This window comes from Ambystoma mexicanum, chromosome 13, assembly GCF_040938575.1.
Source record: "Ambystoma mexicanum isolate Mex_15411 chromosome 13, UKY_AmexF1_1, whole genome shotgun sequence".
Classification (NCBI taxonomy): domain Eukaryota; kingdom Metazoa; phylum Chordata; class Amphibia; order Caudata; family Ambystomatidae; genus Ambystoma; species Ambystoma mexicanum.
Window position 1 is genome coordinate 596,033 of NC_090938.1, and position 14,161 is coordinate 610,193.

Genomic DNA, 14,161 nt, shown 5'->3' on the forward strand with positions numbered 1-14,161 from the left:
GAAGGGCATGTCCAAAACCTTGGCTTGCACGTCTTGGCGGAAATCCGTCACCTTGAGCCACCCCCGCCGTCGAAGGCAAACGCTGTTGCCCAACTAGGGGAAACCGGAGACGGCAATGTCTGTGGCTACCGTTATGGCGTGGTCCGACTCCACCTCACCTTCTTGTAGGATCGCCAGGGCCTCTGCCCTCTTGTCGTCTGGTAGGAAGTCCAACAGGGGGGTGATCTTGTACCACAACTCCCTGTCGTAGCGGACCAAAATCGTTAGGGTGTTGGCCGCCTTAATCGTCGTCGCTGCCGACGAGATGACTCGTCGTCCCATGGCGTCCAGTTTCTTTCCCTCGCCGTCCGGTGGGGAAGTCGAAGTTGAGGCTGATGCCCACCCCCCGCTTTCTTCTTGGCTGCCACCGAGACGACCGAATGTGGGGTCGGTTGTGCCCTAAGGCACAAAGGGGCAACCTCAGGGACCCGGTACTTCTTCTCGTACCGGTCCCTCTTGGCAGGTGTCGTGGACGGGTTCTTCAGAAGTACAAGTCCCTCATCCCAGATGTCATCCAGCGATGGCACCGCGAGGACCATCTTCCTCTTGGCCTTGCGCTGTTGGTAGAGGAAACCTTCCTTCTTCTGTTCTTCGGGGCAGAGCTGGAAAAGCTCGGATGCCCTGGCAATCATGGCATGGAAGGAGCCAATTTCGTCGGGCGGGGAGGCCCGAGGAGGTGGTGATGGGAGGTCCGTCCCGTCATCACCACTGTCATCATCCTTCCCCGTCGTGGCTGTATCTGTTCCCGTGTCATCCCCAGGGATAGGGGAAAGAGACAAAGGCTGAGAAAGATGTGAGGGCTGGAAGGGTGGGGGTGGATGAACTCTCCTCCTCTTGTTTGGAGGGCTTCCCGACGGGCCAGGTTCTGCTGGGTCGTCCGTTGCGGGAGGGGGAAATCTCGTCCTTGTCTCCGTGCATAAGGTTTGGATTGCCATCAAAATGGCCACCGAGTTGTCCTGCGGCTCGGATTGCGACGGGCTCGATGGTTGCTTCCGTAACGGCCACAGGCCCCCCCTCCTCTTTTTCCACCGGGGTCTTCACGGGGGTCTTCTCGATGGGCTGAAAAGAGGATTCCCTCCGTGGTGGCAGGGTAACTCTGGGCCCCGAGGTCGCCTTTACTGGGGTAGCCTCCACAGGCTTCGCCAGGGCTGTCGCGACTACCTCGATAGAGGCCTTAGCCAGGTGAATCAAGGCCTTCACCACCTTCGCGGTTGAGGCCTTCACCATGGGGGGAGGCTCGCCGCCTCGCTCCCCCTCGGCTGGTTCCTTTGAGATCGACCGGGGCCTCTCCAGAAGCTTAGCCGGGTTCTCGGACTTTCTCTTCCCTGAGCCAGAGCGTTGGCTCGTGGTTGATGGCGCCGGTGAAGGTGCGCCCTGCCTGGCAGCCGAGGTGCCGACCTTTCGGGGCTCCCGGTGCCCGCAGACTTGCGGTGCTTTGCCTGCTGTTGGGCCCCAGTTGTTGTGAATCTCCCCCGTCTCACCTGAGATCGCTTCTTGCAGGGATCCGCGGGAAGATTTTTCTTGCGGGCGGATCGGGTTTTGTACAGGCCGGCACGAGTCTCTTCCGACTCCAGCGTGCATTCAGCATTCCAGGATACTCGCGGGTTCAGGACGTCCAGGAAGGAAGAAGCGGTTGCAAGGATACGTGGATTCCAGGAACAGGGTGGAAAGGAGAGGGTGGAAGGAGTGGGAATAAGGGTCCAGGAACTTGGATAACAGAAGGGTTCGCCAAGCTGTGAAGTACACATCTAGTCACTACCTGTTGATAGCTTTGAGACGCGCGGGGCTGTGGGGGCATGGCATATTTATGGGACGTACTACGTCCGCCGTGAAGGCTGGTGCGAGGCGTGTCACGTGATACGGCCATGTTGGGAGAAACAATGAATGCAAGCCCTGCCGCGATAAGGACCAGGAAGTCCAGATGGGGCGCGTTTTGTGGGTCATGACAGCATGCCTCCTCCAAAAACCTCTTCCACCAGGTTTGCCCGGGTGTATGAGATGATATCTTCGGAGCAATCGAGGGGTGTTCAGGTTAGAAAGTGGTTCCGAGGTTCTTTCACTAGGAGGATATCCTTTCCACTCAACCAGGTATTGAAGTTGACCCCGTTTATACCTGGAATCGCATATTCTGGATACTTCATATTCCAGTTGGTCGTCCACAACCACGGGACTGGGTCTGCAGGATTTCCGGGAGGACCGGATGTAGGGTTTCAATAAAGAAGTGTGAAAAACTGGGTGAATTTTCATCCAGGAGTCTGGTAGCTTGAGCCGGAATGAGACTGGGTTGATGACTTCTTTTATGGAAAATGGCCCATAGTACCGGGGGGCCAATTTGTTTGGTCGTAAATGTTGTGGTAGTAGTTTCTAGGACAACCAGACTTGATCACCGACTGAATAAGAAGGACCTGGTATTCTCTTGGAATCCGCATAACGCTTAGTGTGTGTTTGGGCCTTTTCTAAATGTTCTTTGGCTTCCTTGTGTATGTTGATGAGAGTTTCGATCCAGGAGTCGACGGTAGGTACTGGTGTAGGATGTGGAAGAACAGAAGGTAAAACTGATGGGTGGAATCCTTGACTGCAATAGAAGGGGCTGGTCTTGACTGCTGAGTGATCGGAATTGTTATAGACGAATTCAGCCACAGGTATAAGGATCGACCAATCATCCTGTACCTTGGTGGCGAAACAACAAAGGTATTGTTCCAGGGTCGAATTTACACGTTCCGTAGCTCCGTTAGTTTGTGGGTGATAACCTGATGAAAGAGCATGTTGGATTCCTAGAATGTGACAGAGATGTTTATGGAATTGTGAGACGTATTGAGGTCCTCGGTCTGATATGATCTTGGAAGGAAGTCCATGAAGGCGGAAAATGTGTTCCAGGAAGATTCCAGCGAGTTCTGATGAGGATGGTAGTTTGTACAGGGGTGTAAAATTAGCCATATGAGTGAACAAGTCAATGGTGACCATGATAGTTGTGTATCCCATGGAAGGTGGTAATTCCACAATGAAGTATGTAGCGATGAATTCCCATGGCCTTGTCGGTAGTGTAGGTTGCAGTAGGAGACCCGCCGGTCTCTTGTTATCGTGGTTGTTTTGACTGCAGATAGAGCAGGCTCGGATGTACAGTTGTACGTCAGTCTTCATTCTAGGCCATCAAAATTGTCTTTGTATAAAACGGAGAGTGTTGGTGATGCCACGATGTCCGGAGTGGAGGGTATCGTGGCAGAGGTTTATTATCCTCTGTTGTAGTTTCTGTGTGGGAATGACTAGAGGGTTATCTTTGAACAAATATACGTCCTTGGTTCTCAGATTCCATTGATTCTTCCTTGAAATATCCTTCCAGAGCTCAGAGGATTGGGTTTGCATCCAGACTTCTTCCAAAAGACTGACTGCTTGAGCTACAAAAATCGTGTGGGGAAACATCTTGGGATAGGCCCGATCTTCAATAGTTTCGTAATCAGGACGTCGAGATAAGGCGTCAGCAATTATGTTTTGTGATCCAGGAACATGACTGATGTGGAACTGGTACTGGGCAAAGAAGAAGGCCCAACGGGCCTGACGACTGTTCCTACACTCCAAGGATTGTGGAACTTGAAGGTTTCGATGGTCCGTGCAAACCTGGACTGGATGTCTAGCTCCCAGGAGTAGATGTCGCCATTCTGTGAAGGCTTGGCGGATGGCTAACAGTTCCTTTTCCAAGACGGAATAATGTGTCTCACTGGGAGTCAGGGTTCGTGAAAGGTAAGCAATGGGGTGTTCCAACTTGTCCTCAAATTCTTGCTTCAAGACTGCTCCTCTGGCGTAGTTAGAGGCATCCGTCTCCGCTAGGAATGGCCGATTAATGTCAGGTTGGGCTAGGATGGGGGCTTGAGTAAACTCTGTCTTTAGGCATTGGAATGCCTTGTCTTGAGGTGCAGACCAGAGAAAGGGAGTGTCTTTCTTCAAGAGAGCGATGATCGGTTGAACAATCTCAGAAAAGGTGGGTATGAACTTTCGGTAGAAATTGGCAAGCCCCAGGAAGGATTGAACTTGTTTCACGGAAGTGGGAGCTGGCCAAGATAGTATGGCCTTTACCTTCGAATGATCCATACCAATTCATTCTGGACTGAGGACAAATCCTAGATAATGAACAGAAGTAATGTGAAACAAGCATTTCTCAGGTTTGGCTAGAAGTCTGTGTTCACGTAGTCGTTGTAAGACTGCCTTTACATGCTCTTCATGCTTTAAAAGGTCCTTGGAGTAAATCAAGATACCGTCCAGGTAGACGATGACAAAGAGAAACAGCATGTCAGAGAACACCCTATCCATGAATCGTTGAAGACTGCAGGGGCATTAGCAAGTCCAAAGGGCATGACCAGATATTCAAAGTGTCCAAAAGGTGTTCTAAAGGCTGTTTTCCATTCGTCTCCTTCCTTGATACGAATCAGATGATAGGCACCCCTGAGATCCAGTGTTGTGAAGATTACAGCACCTCTCACCACTTCCAGGATATCTGAGATCAAGGGTAAGGGGTAGCAGTCCTTGAGGGTGCATTGATTTAATCCACGATAATCGAGACAAGGTCTAAGTTCCTTGGTGTCCTTCTTGAGAACAAAGAACAGCGAGGCTCCAGCTGGGGATTTCAATGGTCTTATGGTGCCATTTTCAAGGTTGGTATCCAAGTATTCTCGGAGGGCTTTTTTTTCAGGTTCGGATAGGATAAACATCCTCCCAAAGGGAATCACTGCTGAAGGCTCTGTGTCTATGGCACAGTCTTCAGGTCTGTGAGGGGGTAGAGCCTGAACTATGGCAGTTGAAAACACATCAGCATAACTTTGATAGGCCTTTGGGACCTGAATGATATTGGAAACCATGAGTGCTGCTTGTTGATCTGCTGGATTACTTTCAGACGATATCGAGGAGGTATCCAGGGATATACAATGAGACAGACAATACTCTGAACCAAGAAACAAGGATCCCGCTGTCCAATTGATGTATGGATTGTGTTTCTGCAGCCAGGGCATGCCTAGTACAATGGGGTAGGGGCTGATTTGATAATATCAAACTTGATCAATTCCTGGTGATGGTTTATTGAAAGTTGTATTTCCTTGGTCTGCAGGTATATGGGTCCTGAACTGAGGGGTCTTGCATCTATTGCCTCCACAGGTTGTATTACACCCTGGGCTTCATATGGAATGTGGTGCTTAAAGACCCAATCTTGATCAATGAATACTCCCATAGCCCCACAATCCACCAAGGCCAGGATGGGGTCGATCTCCTTCTTTGATAACGATAAGAAGGCTTGTAGAACCACTAAGTTGTTCTGTCCAGGAGAGTTCAAGGATGGAATAGATGTGGAGCAAACATCTCTCTCCCGACACCTCGCTCCATCTAGGATCGGGAGCTGGCGTTTCCCGAATGCCGTGGAGGGGCTAGAGGACATTCTCTAACCAGGTGTTTATCCGATGCACATTACATGCACAAGCCTTTGTGGATCCTTCTCATTCTTTCTTGTGGGGAAATGGGTCCACGGAAGGCTCCTATTTGCATGGGTTCCGGGTCAGTGTCAGGGGTTGGAACAGGATCAGTTTTTACTGAAGTCTCAAGTTAACTTTTCTGGAAGGGCATCTTGGTCTTTTTTCTCTCTGCCTTTCTTTCCTGGATACAAAAGTCTATCTGCATGGCTAAATCCATAAGAGCCTGGAATGAGCTAGGAGGAGCCACTCTGGCTAATTCATCTTTTATATCCTCGTTTAGGCCCCTACGGAAGAGAGTGAAACTTGCTTCTGAGGACCAATCTGCTTCTTTGGCCAATTGTTTGAATCTTGTGACACACGTTAGCACGTCCTGGGATCCTTGTCGAAAGTCAAGTAGGCGTTCCCGGGCACTATAAACCTGTTCTGGGTGGTCGAACATGGTTTTGAGAGCCTGTATGAATCCGTCATAATCATCTAGGAGGGCATCTCCAGAATTGACTAAGGGAGTAGCCCAAGTCAATGCATTTGCTGCAAGGTGCGAGATTATAAGGCCCACCTTTGCCCTGGAAGTTGAAAAATAATAGGGCTTAAAGGTAAAATGCACCAAACAGGAGTCCAGGAATCCACGAAGGGATTTTGCAGATCCATCATACTTGTCTACGACACCACCCAGTAACACACTCTCTTTTGTAGCGGAATCGCGAGACAAAACAAGTTGCTTTAATGCGGCATCCTCCGCTTTTAAGTTCTGCACCTCGGTTGTTAGTTATTGCATTCCACGCATGAGATCTTGGACGGCCTTTTCCATATCGGTTTCAATATCGGTCGTTCGTCATCTCAAACTGTCGTTATTCTCCCCTGTCTCACCTGAGATCGCTTCTTGCAGGGATCCGCGGGAAGATTCTTCTTGCGGGCGGAACGGGTTTTGTACAGGCCGGCACGAGTCTCTTCCAACTCCAGCATGCGTTCAGCGTTCCAGGATATTTGCGGGTTCAGGACGTCCAGGAAGGAAGAAGCGGTCACAAGGATACGTGGATTCCAGGAACAGGGTGGAAAGGAGAGGGTGGAAGGAGTGGGAATAAGGGTCCAGGAACTTGGATAACAGAAGGGTTCGCCAAGCTGCAAAGTACACGTCTAGTCACTACCTGTTGATAGCGTTGAGACGCGCGGGGCAGCAGGGGCGTGGCATATTTATGAGACATACTACGTCCGCCGTGAAGGCTGGTGTGAGGCGTGTCACGTGATACGGCCATGTTGGGAGAAACAATGAATGCAAGCCCTGCCGAGATAAGGACCAGGAAGTCCAGAAGGGGCGCTTTCTGTGGGTCATGACACCCGTCGCCAGAGCGCCCTCACAGGACTTAGAAGACCGCTCTGACTTCTTCTTCTTCTCACCTGCTGGGCTCTTTCCTTCCAGGCAGTTGGCGAGACGGGTCCGACGATCCCTCATGGTCCGATCCGTCATGTTCATGCAAAACGCACAGTCCTTCTCCACATGCGTTTTGTCTCCATGAAGGCAGTAGAGGGATCTCGAATGTTCGTCCTCCTTGCACACATTCTGTAATCCGCATCGAGGGCAGTTCCTAAACAGCTTGGATCCGGGAATCGAGCTTCCTTTCTCCTGGGCCATGTCCACGAGGTAGGCCTCAGAAACGTCTGGAATCCCCCAAGAAGTGTAACTCGATGAAAACTTTGCCCTTGAGGGGCGTAGAAAATTCTGAAACGGGTCCCCGTTGATCGGAAGTAGAAACGGTGGAGCTTGAGGCTCGATTGACCGAAAAAAATTAGATAAATCTTTTGAAAAAAACGCAAAACACAGTAAAAGCTCGAGAGCTATAGCACGAGGACTCCCAACACTTGAACGTGTGGTAAAAATCTGAGGATGGCTGCCAGGGGCGGAGCTTAGGGAGAGGGCAGTCATTGGCTGGGGGCAGTATGACCCAGAGACCAGCGATTGGTTACTACTAAGAAAGACAGATCAGAAACAAAACTGATACTGATTTTTTCTTTACCTAGGATTCCCAGCCTGACGACGGGGAATATTCATGAGCATGTGAATCCATGCCAGACCCCATGCTGGAGAAGTTTGAACATAACTGGAGCCATGCCAGGTTTTATGGTACAGTGTGCATTTATACTGTAGGCTATTGACACACAGAATCTTACACACTATGCTGTTCGGACCTGTCTTTACTAGATCACACCGGCAGCACTCTGTGCTTGTTACTTTAACACTGGCTATGTATCCTCATGTGCACTATGCACGGCTAAGACATAGGCCAAAATAAATGTGTTTGCTATTGTTGGTAAACTCTCCCCGAGTTGGCTGTATCTTCACACTACGGATATTATGTCAGTTAGCACTTACACACATCAGCCTGTGTTTCTGGTATCACAGAGCCTGTGTTTCTTGTATCACGGACGATCGCCCGATTGCCACAGATTATTTTACAGATCCCTACACCCAGTAATCATCTGGAACAGACACGAAGCCCCATGCTTCCTCGTTGGCCTGGCACCACCAATCACGACTGTACATTTGTAATACACATCCTCATGCCAGTTATGTGCGCAGACGTGATGACGTGACGCACACACTCTCCATGGACATTAATGGTATCCATGGCAACCGCAAACACTTTCGGTTCACTTCGACCGATCGCAATACGCTCCGGCAGCTAACGCAGCACTCTGCAGATGCAGACAGCAACTTTGTATTATCTGATCATAATTATCTTGTGTTAACTTCAGAAAGCCTTTGGAGTTTCTATTCTATCGTTGTTACGCTAATGACTACATGAGCATCCAACTGCTGGCACTAGTCAGGGGCGACAAGTACGCGGGGGCTCCGGGGCCCGGCCCCCCCCGGCAAAATCACCCCCCGGCCGGAGAGAAGTGATGCAGCATCGATGGCCCTTTCCATCGATACTGCATCACGTCTCTCCGACCGGGGAAAAAGCGCGAGAATGTTGGATTAAGCCAGGTCCTCTTTTGTTTAAGGGGAACAGCGTGCTCGCTGCTACAGTGCACAGCAAAGCAGTATCATGCAAGGGAGTTTCTAACCACTCTGGGAGGGATTTTAAAATGAATGCTCTGATTAGCAGTTTATGACGACCACAAAAAGAATGGTCTACCTAATATTTTATTTAGTTATGTCTTCTGGACTCCTGGCTTCGCTTATGTCCCTGATTTTTTTAAATCGGCCGAAATCAAAGCTTTTCAGGCAACCGCTTAAAAATGCCTGTCTTCTGTGGACCGGACTTTGAGAGTCTGCGATTACAACATGACCGAGTCACAAACAGCAGCAGCTCAGTATGGGTGCGTTTATCAATGCATATTTTGTACATATGACTTTTAGACCAGTGTGTACCCCAATGTATTGACAGAAAGGTGCACGCCTGTGTGAGCTCCCTGGGATTCAAACCTACATTGAGTGCTTAGCTCAATTGTTGTCTTGATAGTTGTGTTGCACCTTTTTGTTCACTTATTTATTTATTTATTTATTTGTGTTACAAATATTGGTCTAATAATGGCTAGAAATCTATTTGGTGCTGAAATTAGGCTTTCCTTTCCGCATTTTGAACTTTAAAATGTGTGCAATGTTTTTCTTTTCCTGTGAAAAGAAAATCGCCCCACTATGGGCCTCATTAGGACCCTGGCGGAGAGGGTTTTACGCCAGCGTAGTGCATGGCGTACCTCTCCGCCATACTACGAGTTCCCGTAGCGCCATGGCGGCCTTTTCCGCCTGGTTTTACCAGGCGGAGAAAACCATGACGCTACGGGACCTCGTTGTTAATTACGCCACCGTATTTTACGGTGGCGTAATTAACTCCTTCCCCACTCCCATTATACCCTATGGGGCAAAAATGGGAATGGGGAAGGGCAGAATGGGGATTGGGGATTTACCGCCCCGCCAAGGTCGGAATGGGGCGGTAAATCCGCCAACCCCCATGGCGCTATCGGCGGCTTTCCGCCATGCTTCGCGGTGCATTTAGCACCGCGAAATCCGCCTGGGTCGTAATGAGGCCCTATGTGTTTAAAATGGTCAGCCATCTTGAAAACCAAGCCAGCCAAGATGTGTTTATCCAGAGCCCAGACAAATGAGTTATATATGCATGTATAGTTATGACTATTCTTCATTTACGGACCTCCCATTGCACCCTCACTCAAAAATGTTATTGTTTAAAATATTGATCATAATGAAAAATATATGTGAACATATTTTTTTTAAGTTCATATGACAAATAATCTGCAAACTGTGCCTCCAAGCAGGGATGGACTGGGAAACAAAATAGGACCTGGAAATAATTTTCAAAGTGGCCCCATATCACACATTTTCAACAAGCCCCACCCTTTTCCTATGGGAAAATTTGGAAATGCAAAACAAAAGAGGTCCAGAGTGCTGAGGCCTACCGGGAAATCTCCAGAGTTCCCTTGTGGCAAATCAACTTACGGGGCACCAGTGGTCCAGGGATGAATCTCGGTTTCTAATAATCAATCGGCCCCACACCTCTAGTAAACCAGAATGGATCCAAACAGATTGGAAACACAAGTATATTATACACCTCCTTTTCCAATTTAGGTAACATGGACTGAATGGCAGGCTTATCTCCGCAAGGTCGCGGATCGTTGATTAGTTGCAACACAGCGAAAATACAATTATTGCCCAATGATAAAAGGGACTGTAGAGGGAGAGGAAGGAGGAAATGGAGAGGGAGAGAGGGGGAGAGGGATGAGGAGAAAGGGGAGAGGGAGGGGAACAGGAAGGGGCAAAGGGAGTGGGAGGGTGAGGGAGAGTGAGGGGGGAGGGAGAGGGGGAGAGGGAGAAAGAGGGAAGGAGAGAGAGGAAAAGGGAGAGAGGGAGGGGGAGAGAGGGGGAGGGGGAGAGAGGGGAAAGGGATGAGGGGGGGAGATGGAGAGAGGGAGGGGGTAGAGGGAGAGGAAGGATGAAGTGGAGAGCGAGAGAGAGAGGGAGGGGGAGAGGGATGAGGAGAAAGGGGAGAGGGAAGAGGGAGAGGGGAAGAGGGAGAGGGGGAGAGGGAGAGGAACAGGAAGGGGGAAAGGGAGCGGGAGGGGAGAGGGAGGAAGAGGGGAGAGGGTGAGGGAGGGGGAGATGGAGAGAGGGAGAGGGAGAGAGAGGGGGTAGAGGGAGAGGAAGGAGGAAGTGGAGAGGGATGAGAGGAAAGGAGAGAGGGGAGAGGGAGAGGAAGGGGAAAAGGGAGCGGGAGGGTGAGGGAGAGAGAGGTGGGAGAAAGAGGGGAGAGGGCGAGGGAGAGGGAAGGGGAGATGGAGAGAGGGAGAGGGAAATGAAGAGGGAGAGAGGGGACAGGGGGGGAGAGAGAAATAGAGAGAGAGAGAGAGAAAGAGAGAGAGAGAGGCGGGAGACTCCCGATTTTTCAGTTAAGAATAATGCTATTTTTAACTGTCTCCCGCCTAGAATCATTATAACCCCAATGCAGTCTCATGGGAAAACTGCATTCACCGGATTTCTCTCAGGGGCTCTCAGGCGCTCCACAATGTTGGCATGTCTGGTTTACTTTCACCCTCCCAGGCATTTTACAGCCATTTGGAGGCCGAGAAAGAGCATGAAACGGAATTAACATTTGCACTGAGCATTCCCCGTCCACCCTTCAAGGGCACAAGGGCACATGCTGAGCAGGGTGGTTCATATTACTCGTGGATGAGAGAGATATAAGTGAAATACTCATCTATGAATAATATCAAAGTTATGTCACTTTAATAGAATGTCCCTCACTTGTGGAGCGCTGGAAAGTCTTGCCTGCTGCTGGCCAGCTGCCTCTCTATGCAGCGTCTTCATACGAGTTCATTGCGATCTTCACCACACCCGGGAAGTGGTGGGGGCCTGGCCGGGGATGATTAAGATGAAAAGAATATGTAGATAGGGTCTATGAAGTAAGTCCTTTGAAACTTTAAGGCACCTATGCATAGAGTCTGTTTAAGATATTAAGTGAGTCCTATGAAATTAAATGTATTTGTGTTTGTATTATCTTGTATGTATTGTAGATATGTATTTAAATGTAATGTGTTCTTTTAATTTATTTTTCAAATGGGTGCAAGCCCGTGGTGCATGTCAGTCCTGTGAGGTGGGCGGGAATGTTTTCTGATAGCATGGGTGAAAGCCCGGGGTGCATGCCAGTCCTGTTAGGTGGGCGGGAATGTTTTTTGATAGCATGGGTGCAAGCCCGGGGTGCATGTCAGTCCTGTTAGGTGGGCCATGGTAAGGGGGTGGGTGGGAATGTTTTCTGATAGCATGGGTGCAAGCCTGGGGTGCATGTCAGTCCTGTTAGGTGGGCCATGGTAAGGGGGTGGGCGGGAATGTTTGGCGATAGCATGGGTGCAAGCCCGGGGTGGAGTAGGGGCAGTGATGTCTTACCGGAATGCAACTCGAAGGCTTAAATCTCCTTCTTACTTGACTTTAGTATATGCAGTACATGCTAGCCAATGTTTCCACTGTTCTGCGCTGCGTGCGCCTCCACCCCCGTGCGCCGTTGCACCAAGTTGGCGACTACATGCAAATTTGCAGTCATATAAAGGCCAGTGGTGTCACTTCCTGTATTTGGGCCCCCCCCCCCCCCCCCCCCCGGGAAATTCATAAGTCGGCTCCCCTGGCACTAGTGTGACTCACTGCGAGGTAAGACGTGCAACCACTCCAGCACTTTCAATTACTACATCGCTGTTTCTGAGCCAGTATTTTTAAGCCATCTGCTTACATTATTTTACACACATTTTCTTAAGCTCATCGTTACTCTTATTATACACAGAGTGAACCCTTCATCTCACTGACTGGTCCCTGTGATCCAAAGCATTGAGTGGATCCATAGTTACGCCAATACAGGAACATAGAGGTAAGCGCTGTTTAGCAACACACCCATGACTTCCTCTGATAACATTTAATGGTTAGACGGTTGCATGGCCTTTCTATTATAGGAAACACTGATGGCTGTCTCATAGACAATACGGTACCAGAATTACACTTGCATACTTACATTTCAGGTTCCCTCACAGTGACTTAGAAAGAGATCACATCATCAATCCAGATCTTCTATTAGAATTCATATAGAGACAACAGGTGGCCTCCTTATGTGTTTACCACACTTTTGTTTATGATGATCGGCGCTACGATCACAAGCCTTTTTGTGCATAATATTTGTGTAAGATTATAAGTGTTAGGATTACAAACTTTTGTGGGCAATACTAGGAGATTATCCTTAATGTGTTAATAGCCATTTGCTTTAATTTGTTTGCAGACAACGCCCTGATGATGGCCATGAGTCCAAAATGCATCAGCGAAGTTGGCCTCTGTACCGCTGATACGTAAAGAGAAGATTAAAAAAGATGTATTTCATTCATTTCTGTTCTTTGTGATCTTTTTGCCTGATTACTTGAATATGAACGATATAAGGAATTATAGTATTCACATATGGTAGTACTTTCTACTCCCAATTGGCGTCACCAGGTCTGGTACAGTTTTATACCAGACATTTCTTTGCACTGGGCAAATAACTAAACAACACCTGTAAGCTGTGTGTCCCTTGTTGTATCTTGCATTCCATGTATGCATGGAATGCTGTGAGTGACTGACATGGAATGCTGTGTGTGAGAATGTTATTTTCAGTATGGTTCTGTGAATGTCATTTGAGAAGATGGGTTGACAGAGAGGATGGCGGTGGATGTTTCTGTCCATTGTGAGAAACCAAAGGGTGTCTCACCCGCTAGTCCCCGGGATCTCTCTCTCAGGTGGCCAGGGCACTGCCATCGCCTTTGGATCCAGTTCATGGGGGTGGATCAGTGCAGGAGGATAACCTTGGTGAGGGGTCTTTGGGGAGTGGGGGTGAGGCAACCCATGGTGAGATGCGGTATTCCCTCCTTTCTTGTACCCATGACCCATCCTATTTTATAGGATCCTCCCACGTCCCAACACCCCTGTTACGACACCGGCGGCGCTGCTCTCGCCAGTCTCCCTCGGCATTTACACCGGCTCACACAGTCCGGGGAAAGACATCGGTGTGGCAGCGTTATCGGTTTCCATGGAGACTGTATGGACGCCGACATCGGTATCGGCCGTGTCAGCTGACACGCTCATTACGCACAACGCGTACACCGATGCTCGGCCGTGTCAGCTGACACGATCAGTACGCACAACGCGTACACTGATGCTCCACCCCTTGCCTTCTTAATCCGGCTCCTCTTGGGGCTCGGTGCTGCTAATTGTAGTCTATACGTATCCTTACGTGTTTAGCCCCCGAGCTAATTTCCTTCTTCAAACCTTCCAACGTGTTTTCCCTGGTTTTCGACTTTGCCTTCCATTCAGGCTGATTACGGATTGCCCTGTTAACTTTGGTTCTACTCGCTGTTACGACTCAGAACGTTTCCTGGATTGTTGGTGGCTTCCTGTCAGAAGTCGTTTTCCTACGCTCTGTAGCTTTTTGGTTCCTTCCACAAGGGCTGTATTGAAGCGATCATTGCCTGGCAATAATTGCCTTTAGTAAGTGTGCTTTCATTTCAAACTGTGTTCATTGCTTCCTGTGATTGTTGTTCTTGGTGTCAAGGAGTTCCCCCCTTCTCACCTGAATCCGTTCTTTACCGGTGTTCTTGGAGGCTGCCTTCTTTCGGATGGATCGGGTTTTGAAGAAGGTGGCCCGTGTCTC